Below are 25,135 nucleotides of genomic sequence, written 5' to 3'. Positions count from 1 at the left end.
TGCTTTGTGCAAAGTGGCACGGGTCGACCGTCACCGAGTGAACGGGTACTTCGAACAGGTGACAACCAAATACTTCGACTTCGAATTCAAGAGGCTGTTCCGGTTGTCGCGCGAGACGTTTGACAAGTTGTGCGCGCGGTTCAGGCTCTCGCCGTTCTTCCCGAAAAGTGTCTCCGGCCGTACACAAATAACAGCGGAAAAGAGTTGCCTGATAACACTGATCTACCTTGGTAGCCAAACCAGCATGTACTCCGTAGCCGATAGATTTGACGTTTCCGAATCGTCGGTTGTGGTGTGCATGCGGAGGGTGCTGAACTTCTTGTAAGCGGTAAGCGCTGAAGTGATATGCTGGCCAAGCGCTACCGACATGGCCCGCAGCAAAATGGCCTTCCTGGCAAAAAGCGGCGGGAAAGGGCCCCGCAAAACCGTAGGGTGCATTGATGGCTCGCACATCGAGATCCTGAAGCCACACGAGTCCACTGCCTCGTATATCAACCGGAAGAAGTGGCCGTCAATTATTCTGCAGGCAGTTTGCAACGACCAGAAGAAGTTTTTGGATGTATTCATTGGCTTCCCTGGTTCTGCTCATGATGCCCGGGTGTTGAGAGAGAGCCCTTTCTTCGAAGAGGCTGCAGCCAAGTGTGGCGATGGTTATATACTTGGAGATTCTGCGTACCCCATGCTACCTTGGCTTTTGCCACCATACAAAGACAATGGCTCCAGTTTTTTTTCGTGGAAAAAAAGATTCAACAAGTACCACAGCCAGCAGAGGGTTGCCATCGAAAACTGCTTTGGCCTTTTGAAGCAACGCTTCAGAAGACTATACCTTGTCGATGCCAAGACAATTATGCAGTGCTGTCGCATTGTTATGGGAGCATGCGTGCTTCACAACTTGTGCAACTCTGAGAGGGATTTCATTGAAGATCTTGCAGACGTGCCTGCTCATGATGACGTTGGCAATGATGAAGAATCTTGTGAAAGCGACGCATCTGCTGCACAGTGTGAAACCCGAAGAAGACACATAGCCCAGCATCAATGCTGAACAGCATGCAAATCATCGAAAGAAACTGACAGAATTCTTTTATTTGCCTCGACTGCACACGAGAAAGCACGTGTGATCATTTTTTTCCCTCGACAGCAGATACAAGACGCTCAAGAAGGCGCATTTTTTCTTCATGCTGCTTTTGTTTTGCAGCCATCGCATCCTGCATTACTCTAATCAGGCTGCCGATGGTTGTGTTCCTCTGCCGACTGCCGCCTCTCGTCGGTGCTGTAGCTTCTCTGCTGCGGGGTGCAGGTGCCTCCTCAGCTGGTGCTTCCTCATCACCAGCTTCACCCACATGCTCATTTTCTGGAAGCATGTTCTCTCCATCCCTGTTGCTTTCGAAATAATAAAAATTGTCAACAAACGTCACGCAAAGTGTGGGCAAAGGTGCAGTGGAAAGGTCAATTCACAGTAAAGAGAATTTCATTTCAAATGAAGGGATCGAATTCCCACGGTTATCCGGATGGCCACGCTTGATATATAATAATTCAGCCATACTGCCATACTGATGGGAAGTTTTACCACAGAAACATGCATGCATATAGCAATTGTGCCAGCTAACGATTCTGTAGAAGTGCACATTAAGCGCAGTTTAAATGTACCGCCAGAAAATTAGGACACATATATATTTAATGGTATTTCTTTCGAAAATAACGTGGTGCTGGAAACTTACGCAACAATCCTTCCTGGGGCGAGCAGTGCAACAGGAGCAATATGGTGCTCACGCTCCAAAACCTCTGCAAGTTCCCTGCCAAGAAAACGCATATTTAAAAATGATCCTCAGTCAGAAAACGAGAGAAAAAAAGTGAAAGGTCTGCTGCTCCTACTCTTCCAACTCGCACGCTGCAGGGGGGCGACCGGTTGAGCCATTCCTCATTTTAGTTTTTTTTGTAGGCGCGCTCCATAGTCTTCCATTTATTCTCCACTTGGAGTGCACTCATGGGACATTGGAACGCTGAGCTGATTTCGTGGGCTATTTTTTTCCACATGGCCTTTTTTGTCCTGTGAAAATAATTTACCGTATATTAGCACCGCAAGTGTGGGTACGATATATATGATGGGCTTACTTAAATCCTCCCGAGATTCCAATCTTTTCCTTCAGTTCCTTGTATTTACAAATGAGGAACTTCGCCTTGTTGGCGCTCCACACACCGCTCGTTGCACTGTCGACGGACGGTTGTGACGCAGGGGTTAAAAGCTGACCAGCCGGCGAAGGCGAAGCTGCAGGCTGGGTCGCAGGCAGGAGCGGAGAGTGAATGACGGCAGGAGGTGAGACCTGCAGCTGACTAGCGACAGCGGCTACCGGGAGCGTAGGGCTGGCTGCTTCTTCGTGCTGGATGCTGATGTAAAGGCCGTCTATAGCACAAGAAAGAGGTTGCAGCGAGTTATCACAAGTGTTTCTTTCCGCTCTGCCGGTTCTGCCTAAGGCATCTTAGACTGCATCGAGCGAGCTTCAATAAAAGCTCATCTCTTGGTCAAAATAAAAGTTAATTCTCTCTATCTCGGTTTCACTCACCTTGCGTTTTGTACAAAAACGCGCTATCTTGTCGCAAGTGACCACCATTCCCATCTAAAACGGGAAACGCTGTCGCTTCCACTCCGTTGACAGACACAACTATCATGGTTGAGTCGGTGGAATCGTCTGCTACGATGCGCACCAAAAAACGCGCCTAGGCGCGCTGCACTGGCTGCACCTTGCACGAGAACTCGCACAGGGGCTAGTGCAGAAGTGTAGAAGAACTGGTGCAGCACGGCGTCAAATCGAGGGCCGAAGTGCAGGTGGCGCTAGCTGCACTGGCAAATCGAGTGCGCGAGTGCTGCACCGGCTCAACTGGTGCAGAAAGTGTAGCCAAATCGAGGAGACCAATAATAAACTTTAGAACATGATTCGCCGTTCAACGACCCATACTCGGGTGCAATTTAAAATGGCAGCTGATGATGATGATGATGATTGCTATTCGTTTCCCCTGTGAAGCGGGGTGATGACCTGTCATCTCAAAAAGGACTAATATAACCATGTTTACACACTTGCTTTAAAACTAGCGCTGCTTAGGGCAGGCACTGAAGCTTATTAGGCACGAAATACTTTTTTTCCCTGTTACAGGTGGTAACTGTCCAAGGCAGCATTCCCCTCTCTGCTTTTCGTCTACCAGAATTCTAATCTTCTTTCGTCCCCTCGACAGCCTTGAAGTTAACTTCCCCTGTGAGACCCTTAAATCCTAGCGCTTCTGAAAGCCCAATATACCCTTCATGTAGATTTGGATGAATACCCTCACATTTTAACACTATGTGTCGCATAGTTTCTGTTTCTTTTCCGCAGACCACGCATACCCCATCATTGTGTGAATACTTCCCCACAAAACTCTTAGTTCGCAGGCAACCTGCTATATCCTCAAAAAGCAAAGCACTGCCCTGGGAATTATCGTAGAAATTTTCCTTTCTGATGTTCAATTTCTCAGCCCTGTACATATCTAACGACGTTTTAGCTTCCATTTTTTCCTTCCATTTATTCGTTTCAATGTGCCTTGCCTCTTTTTTGGTTACCTTGGCTGTTTTGGATTCTCCACTGTTCTTTCCGTATTTTATCGTTAGCCTTCTAGTCTTCCTTAGCCACTGCGTGTCCATGCTTTTCAAGTATAGGTAGCTAAAAACCTTAGCTGCCCACCTTCGTTGATCCATTGCCCTTAACCTAATCTCAAAGCATATTTTACTCTGAGCTTCATTAACTCCAAACGACGCCCAGCCCATATCTCCCTGGACTACTTCGTAAGTTGGTTTTCCATGCGCGCCTAAGGCCAAACGTCCTACAATCTCTGGTTTACTTCAAGGCCTGATAGGACGTCTGATTTTAAGCAGAGTACAGCATTCGCAAACGTGAGACCCGGAACCATTACTCCTTTCCACATTCCTGTTACTACTTCAGATTTGTTATAAACCCACAGAGCTCTATGCTTCATTATAGCTGCGTTTCGCTTTCGCTTAACCTTAAGTTGATCCTCGTCAGTTCTTAAGTAGTTATCCCAATCGTTTATCCACACTCCCAAATATTTATATTGCTTCACTCTAGGTAATTCGCTTTGCTGGATAGACACTACGTCAGTGGTAGCATCATTGAAAACCATTATTCGTGATTTTTCGGCACTGAAATTTAAAACGAGGTCGGTGGCTTCCTGGCCGCTAATATTTATTAGCCGCTGCATATAGGTTTGGTTATCAGCTAAAAGGACAATGTCGTCTGCGTATAACATTCCCTGAATATGCTGTTGTACCACTTCGCCTTGCAGCATATGGGTTAGGCTAAACCCTACTTGACTTTCTTCCAGTTCTTTTCTAACCCTGCCATGTAAAGCATGAACAGTATTGTGCTCAAAGGGCATCCCTGTTTCAGTCCCCGATGGATGTTGACCTGCTGGGCGCACTTCTGTCCTTCCCAAGTAAGGTACACTCTATTGTCTATTGTAAGGTAAGGTACACTCTATTAAGGTAAGCTACACTCTATTAAGTAAGGTACACTCTATTCTCTATTGCTATAAAGAACTGTACCAATTCGTCATCTAATCCCTGGAGTTTAACATTATCCACAGCCGTTCTCTATTTATGTTGTCATATGCCCCTTTAATGTCCAAGAACGTAATCCATAGTGGTCTATTCTGTGCTTTCGCAATTGCAATGCATTGCGTTATCACGAACAAATTGTCATCCAGTCGCCTGTCTTGTCTAAATCCATTCTGCAGTTCCCCAAGTATTTCATTTTCTTCCATCCATGCTTGAATTTCTCATTTTATCGCCTGCATTACGAATCTATACACCACTGACGTTACTGTGAGTGGTCTGTATGAATCAATACTGGCATTGTCTCCTCTACCTTTATATATTAAATTCATCCTACTTTCTAGCTTGTCCTCTGGTATCTGTTTGGTTTCTAGCACCTCATCTATTGCCCTCATAAACGATTCCTTAGTTTTAGGTCCAAGCAGGTTTATCAGTTACATTGGTATTCCGCCTGGGCCCGCTGCTGTCTGGGGGGAAACCTTTTGCTCTGATTTTTTCCAATCAAGGTTGCTCAAACTTATTTCCCTTTCCGCAGTTTCTGTGGCGCTGATGTTATCGGTGCAGGTTTCCCTATCACTATAGTCCTGAACTTCTCACTAATCACTCGATGAATATGCGCCAACCAGTGCTCTCCTTCTAAATGTTCCCCCTCCTCATCAATCAGGAATTTTTGATGGTTATCGTTTTTTGAGCTTAGTTATTTTACATGGTCCCAAAACTTCTTGGATGCGCTTTTGTCTTTCTTCCGTATTTCTGCCATCCATTGCTCGCTTTTCTGCTTGATCTTTGCTTGCACCATTTTCTGCACTTCTAGTTTTTTCCCACGGTAGGTATCCCATTTCTCCTTCGCTACCTCTGGTTCCATACCAGTTCTTTTTCTTCTGTACGTTCTCTCGACGTCTTTCTTCGCTGGTCAATAGCCTCTTGTACATCCTTATTCCACCAGCTTCTCGGCTTTCTCTTCTCTTTCCATCGGTTTCGTTGGTTTGCTTCATTCATCGTACCCTTTATGAACGCAATCATTTCGTCGTAATCCCAATTTTTGCTTGGGTATTTCTTGATTTCATCTTCCAATCTATCAGCGATGATCTTTAACTGCTCATTATTCAAATTAGTTCCTCGTATTGTACCTAATTCTACGTTTGTCCGGGTTGCGCCTCCAAAGTGCAAGCTAAACCGCTTGCGGTCGCTTCCTAAGCTGTCTGTTCCATTCTCATCTACCCTCATTTTCCGCAGCCTTCCGTATACTGTCTCGGATACTAAACTGTAGTTTATGCTGGACTGTCACCGCTTTCCCACTTTATTTGTCCGTCACACTTGCTTTCCGTGTTTACTATTACAAGCCAGTTTTCCTGACATAGATCTATCACTAGAGAACCGTTGTGGTCTCTGTATCCATCCAAATCTTCTATATGGGCATTCATATCTCCTACTATGATTATTTCGCCCGAATCTTTGAACTCGTTTATATCTCTTTTCGAACAGTTTACCATTTCCTCATTTTCCTCCCTAGCACTACTTCCGGTCCACAGATACACCACTCCTAACCATGTATTTTTCCCCTCTGTGGTCCCTCTAATCCATAGATGCTCTTTACAGCTTTGATGCACTCTCTGCCAGTCGGTCCCTTGTTTAATGAGCATGCCAACACCTCCCCCTTTCTTCATTCCTGTGGTCCTGTTGCAACCTTCCCAGTCATAATTGTCTATGATAAGTGGGGCTCTAGGTCGCGGAGGTGAGTCTCGGCTAAAGCGTACACGTCTATTCCTTCCCGTTCAAGTTGCTTTTGAATTTCCACCCACTGATCTGGCTTTCTGCCTCCCACTGCGCACTGCGCTGAAGTGGCTTCGGTGCCTCATCACCACATCCAGATGTTACACCGCGAGGCGCAAGTAGTGCGTTACTGGGAATATTTCGAACGTTTCACGAGGCGCTTAATGTGGTTATAAACATTTGCAGTGACAGCAAACTACGTGAGAAAGAGCAGGCAATATCACGCATTCAAAACATTCTCATTTGAAAGCGCCACGTGTGGGTTGACATGCGAGTGCGTCGCTTCTGCGGAGTGATACCGTACATGGGCTACTGCCGTTCTTAATTTGCTCCCGAGAATAGGGAAAAAATGGTATTTCGGTGCTTACCTAAATTTTTGGTACCGGAGGAGCGCGATTTGCTCTACCATGCACGTGTTTTATATGCATTCGAAGCCTCAGTAGCACAAAATGCGAACGTGCGGTCAGAGAGATGCGTCATCGCTTCCGCATTCTCGCCTTCTGCTGGTTATGTGAGGTCTTCCAGCGGCAAAAACTAGAAATAAAAATTCGCTTCCACGGCTTTACACAAGTATGAAAGGATTATTTCGAGCCACTTTATAAGCTAGTGGATTAGGTTTGGTATACAGGGTTCTGTAGGCCGAGCGACAACTGCAAATTTAGTAGTATTTCAGTTCGGACTATTTTGTGCAAGAGTGCCCGCACAAGGCCGTTGCGAAGACGCAGAAACAGACGCAGCACAGAAATCGCAGATACCAAAACAATGAATAACTTTAAAAAATAGAACAATAAAGAATTGTGCAATTTGAAAATACATGTTAATGTTAAATTGCCAGTTCGCATAATTAGATTGTTTCGTGGAGAGCGTCAGGCTTGGCCGCCGCGGTGCCACCATACGCGCGATCCGAAGTTGGGGGAGGCCAGGTGCAGGGCGTTTCTTGAGAAGGAGTCTCGCAACTTGCTATTTCGCAGAGCTCTGGAGGGATCAGGTAGTTTCGGCAAGTATCATCTGTTGTATAGTCTGTTAATATTTTTATTCATTTATAGCCTTAAATATTCTTCATTCGCGATTTTATTGCTTTACCTAGTATAAAATATGTTAACTAATGGGAAAGGTCACAATTTGAAACAATCAAAGTGAGAAAGTGTCGTCTGCTACCAACCCGCTGAGGAAGAGTCCTCGCCAAGCAGCACGGCACTGGTATGTCGCCGCCTCGGAAATCCGGTTACAGCACGAAAGGTCTAGAGGGCTTCAAGACAAGGGCAAGTGGCTCATATTTCCAGGTGTGCTCGAGTGCAAAATCATTCATTCAAAACTGAGCTTTTGGAAATGCTGTGGATTGAACGCTGCAAAAGTGGTTATAGAGAACTGCTTGTTTTCGAAGTCTGTATTTTGCTCTTGCATGGAAGTTTTCTGTAAGGCAGAATTTTCAGCACAGAATGTACTAGGAAAAAAAAGAGTCGTTCATAGCACTGAGGCTAACCGAAACGTGTCCGCAGCCACTGGTGTTGTAGGAGATGATGTTACAGACAAGATAATTCATACGCTGCGTTGTTGTGACATCAGACAGAAGGAAACATTTAATAGGTGCAATTTTCGGAACATTTAAACTGATATTGTACATTCTGGATGCACCCTTGGAGTACAATGGGGGAGTAAAAGGCATCCACTGGCTCCACTTTGATGCCTTCCTTGGCCTCGTAAGATGTTTCCGCCAGTTCAATTGCATACGTCTTTGCGATTGAGACACGGTTGATTTTACAAAGCCAGGACACACTCAATAAATATAATCAACCACTAAACAAGGGCAAAATGAGAAAAAAGAGCAGGCAGAGTAAGCACACTTGCTCCCATGACACCTAAGCTTGGGGCTCCTAGCCTCGCATTGTCCACGTCACTAAGAAAAGTTGGGGGTCCTCAGGTTCGTGCGGAACAAGTTCGCAATTACATTCGTATGCCTCGAGTTAGACGTATATCTCTTTCCTGTTTCCTCTGCTCGTACCTGTGTGCCTAATATGCATTGCGCGCCAGCAAGGGACATACTGAAGCTAAGCTCTAGTGTTCTCACTATGCAGCTGCACGCCAATACGACATGCAGGAAAGCCAATTTCCTGGGAAGATGATGATAAGTGATCGTAGTGAAGTGAACGGAAAAAATGTTCCCCAGCTGGAATTGAACACGGTTCCCTCGCGCTATGAAGCCGGCGTATGTCCGATTGCTCTATTTCGACATGGTCGAAGCGGTTTGAAAATCTCAGATGGCAAACCAAGAATCAATCAGCCAGGCAGGACAGGACTGTTCGGCCTAAATCAAGCCGGAGTACTTTGGCGGGTGATTTTCTGTCCGGCCTTTTTGCGGCAGCCATGTTCGGCCCATGTCCAAATGTGGGCATTTTATCCCTGTACGGCCGTACTCCCATAGCTGTCCAACGGCCAGTGTCCGTCGGCCAGTCGACCGGCTTACCTTCATCCGGCCAGATTCCAGCCGTAGGGCTCCGGCCATTCCAAAGCCACCCGTGTACGGCCGAAGTACGGCCACCGGAGGACAGCCGAGATGTGGATGTCGGACTCCAGCCGGACTAAAGCTGCCGGAAATACGGCCGTGCTACGGGCATTGGAGTTCAGCCACAGTACGTTAACTGTACAGAGGCCGGTCACCACATGTCGCGCAAGCAGATGACTCAGTCGCGCTATGCAGAAGCACAAACCCAGCATTTGGGGTCCAACGCAGCCACATCAAAGTGAGCCAGCGCGCAACCACCAGCCTTCAAGCCTTCAGCGCAGCCTTGCTTAATTATCAGGGTCACTTGACACCAAAATTCATTTATTATACAGTGCTCAGAAATCCTCGTTTCTTAATTGCTGTGCCTCTTTTACTGTCGAATACAGAAAATATTCAGTTCTTTGTAGCGCTAGAATAGATATATTTTCCATGTCCTCATATCTTCTGTGCGGCGGATTACCTGCAATAAGCGGGGAAGGAGGGTAGGCTGTTGAATTTCACAAACATGAAAGTGCCGCTTTTAGACAATTTCATTTAGGACAATCTTCCTAAGCACTTTCACGCTCTTACTAAATCAAGTTGCTTTAGTTTTGTTGTATATTCAACCGGCGCGAATGCCTTTACGAAGCGTTTTGGTACTCCACAAAACTGAGGAGAATTCATTATAATTGCCTTCGCACAAAAAGTATGTCCAGTATTTGCCCATTTTTCTTGCAAAGAAATTTTCTACTCCATCAACTTTTCTGATGATATTTCACAGGGCTGGTCCTAGGAGAGATCGAACAAGTGCTTTCATTTTCCATCTCTTTTTTATGTTGTTTTCATGAGTTACATGCACACCACTTAATACTCAAAAGGAACTTAATTTTCCTCTGATGTCATACTACGGTACAAAAATTCTGACGCGTTGCGAACGACGCCTTGGTTCAGGTGGCTGCAATTGTATCCCTCTGTGTTCACGCAACAAAAGGCGTAAGGCTAGAGTTTCATAATTTGTTTAAAACCAATAATATATACAGCAAACCTTGCATACTCCGACAAATAAAACAATAAATATTTCATTGGTCAAGTTTTAATGCGTCAGGTTCTCAACCCGTCGGAAAAGAACTTGCGGCTCCGCAAGTTGATTTATTAATTTATTTGTTTATTTATTTAATTACTTACTTACTTATTTATTTATTTATTCATTAATTTATTTATTATTATTTATTTATTTATTTTATACCTGCTTGTCTTTGCATGCATTACCGCAGGGAGATACATAACACTAAGCATCAAATATGAGACCAAGTAACAAAATATTTCAACAAAGCGCGGTAAAAATAGTCATTATAAACAGTTGGTACAATCATACGTGGAAGATAATTACACTATCATATTTATCTAAGATAAAATTAATCGTGCAAAGCGTCACCTTTAAAGGAAAGTTAATAATTTGCTTTAAGCTAGCGGTCCCCCTTTGGGATATGGAGAAGGGTGTTTGGATATACTTCTCCCCTTCTATTCCAGTTTTCGAATTATAGATATTACGAAAAAATTTCAACCTGAGGTTTGGTGTCTGATCTCTCCCATCTTACCATTCAAGTTTACGTTTACTTTCCCTCATGGTACGTTGACAGTGCAAATTACGTAATACGAATCGCACTGCCGTATTCTGTATGCGTTCGGGCGTATCAAGCGGCTCTATAGTATAGGGATCCAAGAAAAATGCGCACTCCAATATTGCGCGCACATGAGTAAAATACTGTTGTTCTTTTAAGGTAGATGGAGGTTCGCTGAAATTTTATCTCAGAAAGACAAAACCACGTACAGCCGTAACTTTTATGTTGTGAACGTGCCTATTTAACCTGTAACCTCTCGATAAATAAACTCCTAGTTATTTATATTCCCCGCCGTTCTTAAAGCTGTGTAATTTACGGTATACGTAGTCAATTAGTTTTAATAAAGTTTTTTCTTGTAAAGGTGACGTTAACGCACTTTTTAAGATGCAACGACTTTTCTGAACCAGCTCATCATGATGTTATTAAAGGAGCCATGAAGAGAAAACACAAGTTTGGTTCATTCAAAAGATTGTCTCGTTAGAATCATACTGACACCACTTTTAACGTAAACTTCGCTCAAATAAGCTACATAATTAGGAAAAACGGGAATGGTCATGCGACCCACCAGCTCATTTCCCGCAACTGAACCTATGATGTCACATGAGCTAAGCTCTGCGATTAGCGGAGGCTGCAGAAGCAGACGAAAATTAGGTAGAGCTTACAAACTAGACGAACGAGCGATTTGCGCTTAAATTTAGGGCACATTCTTTACAAAGCAATAAGAATGATGGGACAAACAGTGGAAGTTACGAAAGCACATGTAAACATAGAAGTACTGATGCGTTCTGCTGTTCGTACTGCGCACAGCATTCTTGGTTTAGCTGCACAGCACTACGGGGCTTCGGGTTGTCTCAGACGACACTGGCCGATTGACGCAAGCAACGGTGTCTTACGTGACCCCATTTGTCGAGCGAGCACTGTTTCAGGGAACGAATATTTTCTCCCAGAACAAAAAAAAGCCAGGTTTAAATGCGGGCAACAACAAACCAAACGCTTGCCACGGTATGGTGGCGCCATCTAGGTTACGGAACGTAAAGAAACGCGGGAACAAACCAACACCGCCAACACCGCTGTACAGGGTGGAGACAACCTTTGAACGGTGCCGTGCCGCCGCAATTGGGCCAACGGGCTCAACGCGTTATTCTTTTCGTTTCCCACGAGACCTAGCAACGCGAAACAGACAATATGATTCAAACTTCTTCAGTAAACCGCGTTGCGGCGATAATTTTAGCGCGGTTTTCACACAATGACTTGCTTCGGCGGCGAGCGAGCAACCGAAAATAGCGGCGCCAGCGTATACGTGTCTCTACCCTGTACGGCGGATGCGTGAATGAAGGTACTCTAGGCTGCAGAGCGGTCGGTTCCTGTGATGTCATTTGGGACCACGAAAACGCACGATTGAGCGGGAAAATCAACATTTTAACCTTAATTGTTTAATTTCTCAGTGAATAAAGCACCGTTTCTATCCGGACAAGGGCTGGGGGCACTATAAAACACGAAATCTTTGGAATAAAACCAACTTGCATTTTCTCTTCATGGCTCCTTTAAATTAGAATCATGCTGTAGGTATTCGAAATCACGTTCATTCGCTATAGTCCTGTAAACTACACAGTCATTCGCGAACATATTGAACAAAGATTCGAGGCCAATAGTAATAACATTTATATATAACAGTAACAAAAGAGGGCCCGCAACTAACCGTTGGGGAATTCCTGAGGCCACGAAAACATTTCCGGACGAACAACCATTGAGAGCGCCCGACTGCTGTCTTAGAGAGATGTACTCGGCTATCCATGCAATAATCGATTCATTCAGTTTATAGACCACAACGTACTAACAGGAAGCTCATATGTAACATCGTCAAAAGTTTTTTTGCAGTCCAAGAAAATACAGTCAACTACTTTCAGGTTATCTATTGCTAGAGCCAAATCGTGCGTGAAGTCAACAAGCTGCGTTGAGCCAGAAAAACCCGACGATATCCGTATTTGCTAGGACGCTGGCGATTATATTTAAACAAATGAGTCATTTCCCAAGTGTAGCTAAGCTCACCTTCAAACACTGCAACTAAATTAACATCCAGGCTTCATCATTCACAAGGCTCCGTTGTTAAGTAAATTTAAAATAACGCGTGTTTCTAAATAGACGGTCATAAAATCCCATGAAGCAGGGCACGCAGTGTAGCCTACAATGCACGAGCTTAGCCTCTTCTACGTTTATCACCAACAAAATAGTGCAGAATTGTTTTTTGAAGTAACATTGCAAGAAGTGTAGCTGCAAACTTGCGCTTTTGCTTTCTTCGGTGGGGACTCCGTGACATGGCGCCGGTTGAGCTCTTGCGTGGTGTCCGCTGGCTCGACGCCCTTTAAGGCCACTTATTTTGGTGAACCACCACCACCTCGGGTCGGACACCTCTGCCGGGTCGATGTCTCCAATGCACTGCATTTCTTGAGGAGGCGAATAGCCTCGAGCTGATGCGTCGACGAAGCCGGCAGGCGCGGCGTTGCGGTTATGACTGGTGAGGCTTAGCTCAGCCGTCTGTGCGGCACAGTCTTCTTGTGGCAATAAATGGCATTCCGATGGCATAAAAGGTTACCTGGTAATGTCCAGTGAGTCCTTGCACATTGTCCGTTCACCTAAAACACTCATTACTGTTTCACAAACGAAGTTCGTTCATTTAAAATGTAGAAACACCGAGCGGATAAAAAACGCGTCGGCGTCATTTCACTCCCTAACGGCTCTTTTTTCACCCAGGAAAAAACTGGTGCTACACCGCTGGGTCTCCTTACGAACACGTCTGTGCATGAATTCTCGGCGCCCAGACTCGTGCCGTTGTTCGACTGTACGCCGCTCGCCGAAAGAAGGACGTATGACCTGAGACCTTACGTAGGCTGGACTCCTCTTGAACACCGGTTGCCAAACAATCTGCGGCCGTTCGCTTGCCGTAATTCGGCCGAGGACCGCTATCCGAATGAAAAATTCACATTCGGGGGCCGTGCGTCGGCCGGTTTCCTGTATAACACCGGTTGCCATAAGAAAGCGAATATTCTGCTTCCGGACGCATGGTTCACCGTTGAAAGAGTGAATGCGAGGCAGCCGCGCACCGGCCGGTCTCCTTTTGAACACCAACTGCCACAAGAATAAGGATGTTCTGTGTGCCGGTCTCTTGCTGTGCTTCGGCGGAACACCGCTTCCCGAAGGAAAAACGGATGCCCTAATGCCGTACTTCGGCCGTTCTATTTCTCAACATCGGCAGCCGAAAGTGAACTGAATATCTGGCAGCCGGGTAGCTGCCGTTGTGCGTCTGAACACGGGCGGCCGGATAAACACCGAAGCGCTGGTTGCCGAACGTTGGCCTCTCATCATATGATCAGTGGCTGCCAGAACCTGGATGCTGGGCGGACATGCAAGAAAGCGGCCATAGACGGGCCGGTCTTGGGGCACACGTTCTGTGCCGCCTGGGCACAAGAAGGTGGTCGTTGCTGTGCGCGCTTTTTGACGTTTAGGACAAACGTGACATCTTAGGGTTCAACACCTCAAAGGGGCACCCATTCATAAAATTGCTTACTGAACGCCAATCAGCAGGCTCTGATTCGTGCCGTACTCCCCAAATTCAAGCGTTAGGCCTATGGAGTGCACATCTGAGGGTTTAGGTGGGTATTCTAAAAAGGTAGTGCGCACCCCTAGAGTAGCACATACTCGCAGTGCCGGATTGGCAACGCAATGCTGCACGAGGAAGCTTTGAGTTCAATGATAGTTATCGTTAGACGGAGGCGTGCATGATTTTGTTCCTATAGTGGCAACCGATGCGGGGTGCCTGGTTTTCAGGTGGTGTGCCGTTGGTCCTCCCTCTTTCGTTTTTTTTCTACGTACGGCTTTTTGAAATGTTTAGCTTCAATTATCTAGCCCATCTTGCTAGCCATCCTTTTGATCGTTTGGTGCTTCGAACAAAGAACTCAGAGGCCTCCAGTTCGTGATAATTATGCCACTTGTTTGTGTTCAGAGTCCTTCATTTGCCTTTCGAGTCTCTCAGTTCTCGGTTTTAACACATAATTTGTGCGTGGCTAAATGGAAAACACATGTGCCATTTTCGTTCTATAACAATTTCGTCAGTGTCTCAGGCGTGGTTGATGTGAAATAGAAGGGCTTGAAAACATTCGTATAGTGCGTTTCACAGCAATTTATGCGGCAGTTCGTCTGGTTTGGGAGCTGTATTCTTCTGAATGATTTGATACTCTTTTTACGTTGAATGAACTGTGAATGGCTAAGCAACGTCCGTAGCTTATTCCGGGCTGAGTGATACATTCAGGACTCTATATCAGGCAGGGTGGTGGAGCCGGGAAAGTAATCTAATAAAATGTATGGGGCGTCTTCATTGGTGTTTTTTGGGCACCGCTTGAGTCTTTGAACCGTGTGAGTTGTTTTTTGTTGCCAGGAAGCTGATCAGGATGCACCACACTTTGCAAGTATAGGGGTAGCCTTTCATGCTATTGCAGAGTTGCCCCCATTTGTCCTGAGTTGCTGCATTTACTGAATCTCGTGGAGAATTCCTCATGTCTTTTGTTTTCGCAGACTAAGCTGGCGATCCTACAGTGCGAGGAAATTTACATAGCGTGTGGTAAGAAATGTTGTGACCACTGCAAAAAATGTGTTGAGACAGAGGTAGTTCCTCTGCTTTGCCACTTATAACTCGCAAAGGGCCTGGCGTAGTGCCTACAAGCCACAGCACGACATGTGGCTGTGATAGCAGGTTTCGCTTGTCATATAATGAACCTCAAAGTTCTCCGGATGCCAAGCCGTCGTGAGAGAGCGGAGAGGACACGTCTGGTAGGATGAGGTCTTTAATCAAACTAGCTGCGGGTGCAGCGCGAGGGTGCTCCGCGATTGCGTGCCACCACTTCGTTGTCACATGAAACTGATGATGGTTGAGCGTCGTCTGCTACAGAGCAGAATAGGAAGAAGTTCCAACACTCTCCCGCGCCGACAGAGGACGAGCTGCGCTACATTTGCATGGTCTTTGCAGAGCGGGTGTATTTCTTGTTGGAATAAATATGGCTTGACTGAATACTTCGGCCGATGAAGCATCGTCGAATGTCTTGTCTTTTTTACTAGTTGTCGGCGAATGGTTTCCAGCACCTCTTGCGAACTTTGCTCAGGATGTCTCGTACTCCTGTATGGAGGTCCTGTGCGTAATCGTGATGGATCGCGGGATATGTTTGGTTCTTCCTTGGTTCCTTTTTTCAGGTGCGCTCCAGTCAGTGCGTCACAACGTCTCACAAGTTTGGCATGTTTTCCTCGTCTCTTCGTTGAGCTGTGGCGCCGCATCGTCGAAACAGCAGGGCTATCCCCTTGGTCAAGGCTTCGTTTCCACGCGGAAGCCTCTTGTCGCTTGTTCGTTCGTTCCAATGCTTTTTCAAGGTGTGTTTTAACCAGTTCGGTGTCCGAGATTTGTTCGTCGTTGCATTTTACGACGTTTCCAAAGTCTGACCAGCAGTTCAGAGTTTTTGATCCTACGTTGGCTTCCACGCACGCTCGGAGCACGATAGCGTTGGCACAGTTCGTGGCATTTTCTCCTAATGGCAGCGGGCCTGAAACAGTCCAGAACCAGCAACGTTTCCACTGCTTTAAGCGTCGGCGTCACTGCCCTAACGTTGCCTGTTACAAGTTCCCAGTAATGGTCCGCCCAAATCAGGGTTGATACTTTGCTTTCGCCGAATCGTTGTGCTGTGAGCGCCTGCGTGTTCAAGTGCATTTCTCTGAACGTCGTAATGACTTCGTCGTCGGGTACGGGAAGGTGCTCGTTGCATATTGTGTCGATTTCGGGCACCTCAATCTGTACGGCCCTCTGTCTATCCGCTATCTATGGACTGACGTTCCTTTCGGAAGGTTTTGTCCTTATTTGGACCTCAAAAGGCAACCACAGTCATGGTTTACTCCTCTATGAGTTCGCAGCCTCATCACTTGGGCGCTTCTACAGTTATAAAACTGTGTGGCTTCCGCTGTCGAAGAGGATTCAGTAGTGTCCGGATGATGTAGATCCTTTGAATATCGAAGTCAAAGTCTGTAGTAAAACCGTGGGGCCAGCTTTTCAAAACGAGCTCGCGGAAGTGGAGGTCATGTTCTTTATGCTAGGAACGTCTGATGTGCACGCGGTGGTTGCATGCTTCCGTGAACAGCTGTCGCTCCGCAGCGTACGTCAGCAGTCTTTCGACAAGTGACCCTTCTTTACACAGTGGAAGCATCGACCTTTCTTGGTGAGCAGCTGTTTCTTGCGTGGAACACTCCGCTCCTCACAGTCGCAGACCTCTGAACGATGCCTCGTGGAATGATAGAACAAGCAGCGCTGAATGTTGTTTGCTAAAGTTTGTAGAGCCGACACGGTGCGTACGTTATCGTGTTGCTGCCGTCTATGTAGCTCTTCTTGGGTCACAACGACGTCGGAGGTTCTTGTTCTTATACGCTGCTCCACGGCTTCTCGACACTGCACATGATGGTTGATGAACTCGAGAAGGTGCTAAAGCTCTTGTTCGGGCTGTGCTGTCTGGTTCTGTCGGTCGCTTACTGCTTGAGTTGAGGTGAATCTCGTTGTTGAAGTTGTCGCTGGGCTGAAGCACTCGTGAAACTTCAGAACCATGTCGCATGGCAGTATCCTGAGCAGTAGCTCCCGTAGCATTACACAGTAATTGCCAGGACTAATGCCAAGTGCTCCAAACTTCGTACGTGTACTTGGACATCGTCGTATAGCTGTCTAAGTTGATGTACGTTCAAAGACGAAGAAACTGGTTCCATGTACAGAAGACCTCTGAGGCGATCTTGAACGATGAGCCTTTCGTCACCGAAGCGCTTTTTTAGGATGTCGATGGAGTCTTTGTAACACTTCTCGCTGGCCTGGAGTCCAGAGATGGCTGATGTGGCAGATCCAGTCAGGAGGGTGTTCAGATAGTTAAACTTGTCTGCATTCCCAGGTTGTTGTTGTGCATAGCGGACGCGAACTGCATCCAGAAACGCTGCCAGTTTTTCGGTTTCCATCAAACTTGATGAGGTCAAGTTGACGCAACTTACCCTTCCTGGTGGCCGGAGTCTCGTAGCGCGGCGGCCGTGTATGTCTGGATCCGAGCGCATCTTGCAATCTCAAGCGCAGGGCTGCTGCCGTATTCACAACCGTGTCTCCATATCTGCTCGCGTCCGAGGTCTAACTCCCGAGAAGGCTGTCTAGCATCTCGCCAAATATGAGGTCGTCAATTTTCTTTATCCGGTGGTGGAGCGCTTCGACTCGTTCAATCACCACGCTCATATCGGACACTAGAAAGTCCTGGTTGCCCTCGCAGTGTCCCTTATGCTTTGGTTTTTATGCCGTCCAGTTGTGAGCGGAGGCTCCGGCGACGTCAGAGTAGCCGTTCCAAGGCCGTCAGCTGGCGGCCGGGGATTCTGGGCACAAGGTCGCAGGTTTCGCGTCGGTTAACAAGCTTGCGCGGCTCTCTGCGTCGATGAGGTTGGCCTTGTCTTGAGATTGCGGGTTTCCGGCACCATGTAATAGACCTCCAGGCCCTCCGGCTGCCAAGCCGTCGTGAGAGAGCGGAGAGGACACGTCTAGTAGGATGACGGCTTTAATCGAACTCGCTCGGGTGCAGCGCGAGCGCCTGCCAGCACTTCGTTGCCACATTAAACTGATGACGATGCAGCGTCGTCTACTACAGGGCAGAAGAGGAAGAAGGTCCAACAGGCTTATCTCCAATGTGGAAATTTGCGGCCGGTTTTGTTTGCCTCGGCGTACCACACTTCTGAATATCTCTGCATAAACATACAAGATGTGGGAAAAAATTGCTGTACTTTTTCTGAAAAGCCTAAAGTGAAAGTTGAGGGGTACAAGTAGCGGGGCCCTTAAAATCTTATAAGAGTAGGAGAATGAACGCTGCGCAGTTGAGGAAGTCTGAAGCCCAAAATGCACTGCCTGCAGCAATGTTCCCACAGCGGTCTCCACCTAGTGGCCATTTGTGATTTCAGCTGGCGATACTTGTCCACATGCTAGAATACATGTGTAGTCGCATGGAGTTGCAACACGTTGTTTTGACGGCATTCGGGCCTGCGTGGATCTCCAACCTTCTAATCCACCAGAGGATCATCACCATTCCTTAGCTGTACAAGGCCACTCCGCTGTAGAGAAGGAAACTTTGTTTATCAGTGCAGGGGACGATGTGGTATGCGCTCAAACTAGTGGCAGCATGCCACCGAGCCTCTGTGCTGCACATTTGTCACCTGTTATTCAACTCAACGGCACACCTTTCATGCCCACTGGTGCGGTAGTATTGAAAAGGCTGATGCACATCTTGAAGATAAGCTTTCAACACTCAGCTGTTGCAAACAACATGCTGCTGACCCTGCTCCTGGGGAAACTATCACACACGTACCTGCCCGAAAACAGCTGGACTCATCTACCTCATCGCTTCAAAAAGGATAATTTGCAGTTGCATGTTTTCTCGTTATAAAGTGCACACAAAGCAACCGGGACAATCCACCTATTGCCTAGGGATAGTTGGAGTATTTACAGCCTTAGTTGTCTTCTCTTCCTGGGAAACCACAGATAATGTGCTCTGGTGAACATATCTTAACCGTGATGGCTGTAAGTCATCAATAACCAATTTCGTCACCACAGGAAAACACCGGCTACAGCCAGGAGACTAAAGTCATACCTCAAGCAATGTTGCTGTTTCAGCAGCAATCACAAGCTGACCTGTCGCACTGCTTGAGTGTAGACTTTTCGCAAGAGCATACCTATAATCTTGCACCTGAAAGCTGAGAGCAATCAGCAAACCTTAACCTGAAACTTTGGAAAAAATTGTATTTGTTACAGTCCGCCACATGACCTGGCTTAATTTTGCACTTTCACAGCATTTTTCGCATTTTCGGGGATAGAAGGTGGAATAAATTGGAGACAAAACGCATCATATAAACCCCATATACAGGCAAATCCTATCATCTTACCAAATACCAAAAAGTACGAATTAAACAAGTGTCTTTTTATCTGTGACCATGGCTCCCAAAGATAAACAGATGTTCGCATTGATGCTACAAGAAGGAATACAGGTAGAAGCCATTCATTGTTCCCACACAATATTTTTCAGGCTGCGTTTTTACCCCAATTTTTGTAGGTGTTTCGGGCAAACAAATGCGGGTTGGAAACGCACTCATGGTGGCCGGAAAATCATTCTGAACGGACAATGTGAAATCTGAATTTAAAAATTATAATATTTATGATTGGTGTTTCACTCTACTTATCCCTGCTGCCACGTAAATATGCGCTACATAAACGTCCCGCTTACGAAGAAATCCTCAACGGTCTTGTAGAAGCTTCTTTTCCACCAGAAAAATGCGGATGTTTCCCCAGCCGGAGATCTGAGTGTCCTTGCACAGCCGACGTTAGACGTTTTTGCACCTGGATGGTTTGGTGTTAACGAACTAACAAATACGCGATGCACTATAGATAAGAAGCAATTGTCGCCGCTGTCAACCCATGAGTTGTTTCGTTTCGTGAGCAGCTGGAAGTGGTACAGTTTTACCTTCACCGATTTGGCATTACTGGTGTCCAGCCGGTTCCGTGCTCCTTTTTCGGAATTGCGTTCAAGAATCGCGATCGTACAACGTCCGTTGTTTCAGCGCTACCCCTGTGGATCCAGATGAAGAGATTGACTGCGCTGCATTCCTTGGAATGGCGAAATCGTGACACTCGATAATCACACTGCCCGTGGCCTTCCGCAATGAAAAAGCACTCCACTCTATGAAACGGCCACAACGGCCACTCTATGAAACGGCCACCTGGTGGTCGTCAGACTTTTATAGTGGCTGGGGAACAATTTGTTTCTTCCATTTGCTTATCTCAGTTGATAGTATACAGTTGCTTCAAAAGTTATTTCAGTACTGTTGTTCGTGCCAGATAATTCTTTGCACGGGTTACAGTGCTTTTTCAACCATTTTTATTTATTTGGGGTTCATAATTCCTCTTGATCAGAGCTTTGCTCGCCAAAACTAATTTGACAGTGCAGTGTAGTTTGAAGAGTATGAGACACACAAACAGGATGGCAGACAACAGCAAAGTGTAAAAAAAATTCCCCCGCATTTCCCCGAGGGGGAGAATGTGAAAGTGCGAATGCACGGTTGTCGGCCCGCTTGCGGCGCTTGCACTCGGCCCCCGCAGCCCACCGCCTCGCCGCCTTCTCTTCCATCTCTTCCATCGGGTTTGTAGTATCACGTGTACACCACGCAGTTATCAAGCCGCTATAACGCCGCTGAGTCGCCAACGCACGCCGCTGACGACGTAGTTTGAATGCGTTAAAGATATAAGGCGCGCCACTAACGCTGATATCAGCGTCGCCTCCGTGGCTCGGTCGGTAGAGCGTCGCGCTGCGGCCGCAAAGTCCTCGGATCGAAACCTGGCGCCGGATGCTGTTTCTTTTTTAAATATAGAGGAGCACTGCGGACGCCGCCGCCGCCGCCGCCGCCGGCGGTGGATGGTTTGGGGTCGCTTATAAAGTGCATTCGCACTTAAAAAGTGCACTTCAGAGACGGCTTTCTCAAGTAGGGGTACGAGGAGTGACTCAAGGCCATGTCCAAGGGCCCCGTCAAAGCTTTTTTAATATTTGAGAATATTATGTTGAGGTGAGCTAAGCAAGCCCCAATACAGAACATCTGGCACAAATGCCACGCAAAGCACTTTACAAGCCTGCTATAAACGATGGCGCATCGTAAACTCCAAGTTTTGCGCACAAAGCAGAAGCCAACCTTTCTCTTTTTGGCTACACGTGTTATTTTTGTTGCTTAACTTTGCTAGATGAATCCAACAGACTAATGGGAGATTCTGGCAAGCCATGTCTCCAGAGAGCCAGGTTGCGTCGAAATCAAAATTCACCACCGCATGTGTTCTACTCTTATAGACGTACTTCCGGCAGTTTGAAACATTGTTGACCGCCATGAAAGTGTTCGACAGATCCGCAGCTCTCTCCGGAAGTTTTTTAAGCATAAGATATTAGTGCCCATGGAAGGGAACAAGAAAGCACCTTGTGGCTGCGATTCTTATTGCTTCGATGCTACTTGATGATCTTTCGGTGCACACGTATCCACTCAGCCACGTGTTTCCAAAGCAAGACATTGCGCAAGACACACTGACAGTACTGTGAAGAGAAGCAACAATTGACAAATAGTGGATTTCCTACCATTCTTGATGAGGCACTTGCACTCGCTCAAGAGGCTTCAGCAAATTTTCACCTGCAGCGCTAACGAAAAAGACAAGCTCGCGCCTGACATTTGTCCACGAGTGAGTTGCTCACTTCAAACTATTTATGTGGCTCTGTTGGATAATGTGATTACTAGAGGCCGGATTTTAGCCATTACAAAACCTTGTTCCAGGCGCCTACAAAGGGCAAGAAAAAGAATGCTTCAGGCTCCCAATGTCAGAAATACCGCCGAAATACATTTTTAACATAAATACGAATAATTTTCAATGAAGACGTACGCGACTAGTACCTGAGGCCGGAAAGCCAAAATTACAATTGGTTGTGATGGCACAAGCATGCCAACAGTTTAAAAAAGTTGTTCAATTGTCCCGTAAACCTATTAAACTAATCGCAATTGATTGGCTTAATTCAACAAGCGCACTGCGCCCATTTATGTCCATTGGCCGCTGTGACTTGATCAAGCATCGCATATAGTGAAACAGGCATGCAAAGGAAAACTTGATAGCTGGAAATACTGATTTATAAAGCACTACATTTGGGTACGAATTAAGAACGGCAACCGCCCATGTAGTGTATTACTCCGCTGAAGCGACGGCCCCGGATGTCAACCCGGCCGCTCGATTTGAAAGAAGATTGTCCTAATGCGGTACATCGCCTCTTTGTTCCCACCTAGTTTGTCCTAGCTTCAGTATTTTATAAGCACATTAGGTTAAAAAATAATTGATTGCTAAATGAATTATCAGGTTTACTGATTGATTATCAGGTTTAACGCGGTGACGCTACACAGGCAATGAGGCGCGCCGTAGTGCTGGGGCCCGGATTAATTTTGACCACCGGGGGTATTTAACGTGCGCCTACATGCCGAACACACGGGCGTTTTTTTCATTTCGCCTCAATAAGAAAAGTTGCCGCCGCGGCTGGGAATCGAACCCGCATACTTGGGCTCAGCGGCACAACACCTTAGCCACTGAGCCACCACGGCGGATAGGTCTGAAAAATCACGCGAACTAGACGCGTCATGTTCAAAATGCTCTGAGTAAGGCCTCCTTTGCCCGGCGTGGAGGTGTAGCTGGCTGCGGTGATTCGCAACTTTCGTTGTCGTTCTTAAGTAGTAACAGAGTATAGTTTTTTTCTGGATGACCGAATTTTATTATGAAGCGACAGAAACAGACGCAAATAATAAACGCGAAAGACTTAGATTTATCTAGCAATGCAAACGCTCTTACCTGACGACGGGCAGTTACAATTTTAGCAATCATCTGCACATACATTGATCCGAATTGTACAATAAAGCATCTGAACACTGCCAACTACACTCCGACGAACTTAAGAATCTTTTACAAATGTTGTTTAGTAGCCGTACAGATTTTTGATTAAAAAGCGTGTTTTAAACCCTTCGGCAGTGTGAATTTTCAGGCGTAAACAACAGCAGCTGCGCAGTGATGTTTCGCCGCTGAGTCTTCAATATGAGAGTGATCTGCTAGCAAAGGTATCTTCGATGTTCACTTGTTCAGTTGAAACTGGAATTCGATTTGAGTATGCTTCTGTAAACGAGGATGCGATTGCTCATGCTTGGAGAAATCTGTTTGGAGAGCACGCGGAACGCAGTCTAAGAATAACTGGAAATTGTGATAGCAAACTACCACTATCTACAGAATTTTTTATTCAAAACAGTGTCTCTTGTCACTGAGAATGAGCGTCTTATTCTCCTTGTGCTAGCACTTGCTTTCCGGGAGTTGGTTCAACTAGAGGACTTGGTTGAACTTCTATACAGTTCTCATCGGTGAATGCTGCCGGGTAACATGAATAACGACCGCAAACAGCACCCGAAAGTGAAACTAAATGCTACATATTGCTCATATAGGCACTGATATTGAAAATATGAATTGAAAATATGCGTTAATAGGAATTTATAGGCATTTATGAACAAACGCAAATAAACATTCATAGGCACTATAAAAATAAACCTGAGTTCTTCTTAACATCGACTTAATGCTCATTTATCAATATAGCAAGATAGAACCCCGAGGAACAGAATAGGAATTCGCCTAAAATCCGGTCTCAAGAAATCACCAACAAAGTCAAAGCATTTCAATCCAAAATTCTGCATATGCTCCAGGTCTTTTTTACCTTATTTTGCGCATGCTAGGGGCCCTTCGAGAGCTAGTATTATTTGCAATAGCCCGGCAATTAAAGTCGGCTCAATCGCTCCTATGTCACCACCTAATACTTAACAGGTATCCCGCATTGAGAATGACTTTTAGTTTGCTAAGTGGTTCACACTGACGAAATGAATGTGATGATTGCATTCCTAGTGACATTTCCGATGAGCGTTGGAATGGCAGAAATGAGCTTTCTAAACCTCTACGGGTTGAAGATGTGGATTCAGTTCAGCACGTACAATGACGGACTGTTCAAATTACTGTACCGTATTCGCACGTAGACATTTTTATCGTCGTAAATACATAGTGTAATGGAGCAATTTCGCCCAGCGTCATCTGCCATACAGGCGAAGCTTGATGACCATGCCGTGAACGTTTTACACTAGATCAGCGACGGGTTTCGTCCCTGTCCAACATTCAGGGAAGGGCCTGTATCAAGGATCGATTCCTGGCCAAAAGTAACGGCAAAAGACACCATTACACTATCGGCTGCAGCGATTTCTATCACGTTGCGATACCAACGCCAAGTGAACCGGCACACTCGTATCACAACCGCAAGAAATTCCCGTTCAATTACTGCAAGGCACCTGAAACCCCCAAAATATACTTTGCGACGTCTCAATCGGCTATCTGGGATGCGCTCATGACGCCCGTAGCTTGCGGTAGATCGCATTCTTGTGAACTGCACCAACTGCAGTGGGCAACCCTCAATGGATACACCCTTGGAAAAAAATGAATTTGCTCTGACCAGAGTTTGACTAGCAAACCTGTGAGATTGCCTGTTAAACATTCCACTTGTTTCAACTAAACAACCGCCATCACAATCAGTGGTTATGTAAACTTAGTAATTGAATCTGGAAATTCTTAGCATTCAAGTTTACGATTTTAGGGTTATAGGCGCTAATAATTGTTTGCATCTGCTGGTTTTGCATCGATTACACCATCACTTTGCTATATTGTTGGGGGATTACTCCGGCGTCCTGGTTATCAGTTATCTCCATAAATGCTTTTGTTTCTGCACATTTAAATTTTGAGAGGGCACAGTTTATCTTTCCTATAAAAACAACTACATTATGTAGGATGTCTGAAGCGAATCAAAAGGTGCTACTCCAGTTAAACAGTGTTTAATGAAAGGTTCACTTGAAAAAGCTACAGCCACCTTCTGTTTAGACGCTAAAGAAAATGAACTCTAGTTTTTAAAGCCGCAAATTGTCATCATCATCACCTCTAGCTCCCCCAGCTTCAAAACACGCCTGAAGCCTTTGTACGCAGGT

General features: G+C 46.1%; 1 long non-coding RNA gene across 1 annotated transcript; it reads right to left on the bottom strand.

Annotated features, from left to right (window-relative positions):
• Positions 1 to 1,066: 1,066 nt before the first annotated feature.
• Positions 1,067 to 3,749, bottom strand: LOC144175978 (uncharacterized). Its single transcript, XR_013323735.1, has 4 exons — positions 2,113 to 3,749; positions 1,873 to 2,047; positions 1,719 to 1,793; positions 1,067 to 1,380 (listed from the first exon to the last, which is right to left on the bottom strand). It is a non-coding gene; the product is annotated as an uncharacterized LOC144175978 (long non-coding RNA).
• Between the last annotated feature and the right edge of the window lie 21,386 nt (positions 3,750 to 25,135).

Source organism: Haemaphysalis longicornis, unplaced genomic scaffold, assembly GCF_048455015.1.
Source record: "Haemaphysalis longicornis isolate Haplotype H1 unplaced genomic scaffold, Haemaphysalis longicornis Haplotype H1 scaffold_3, whole genome shotgun sequence".
Taxonomy (NCBI): Eukaryota; Metazoa; Arthropoda; class Arachnida; order Ixodida; family Ixodidae; genus Haemaphysalis; species Haemaphysalis longicornis.
Note: the sequence above shows the minus strand (reverse complement) of the source record. Positions and strands in the feature narration are given on the sequence as shown.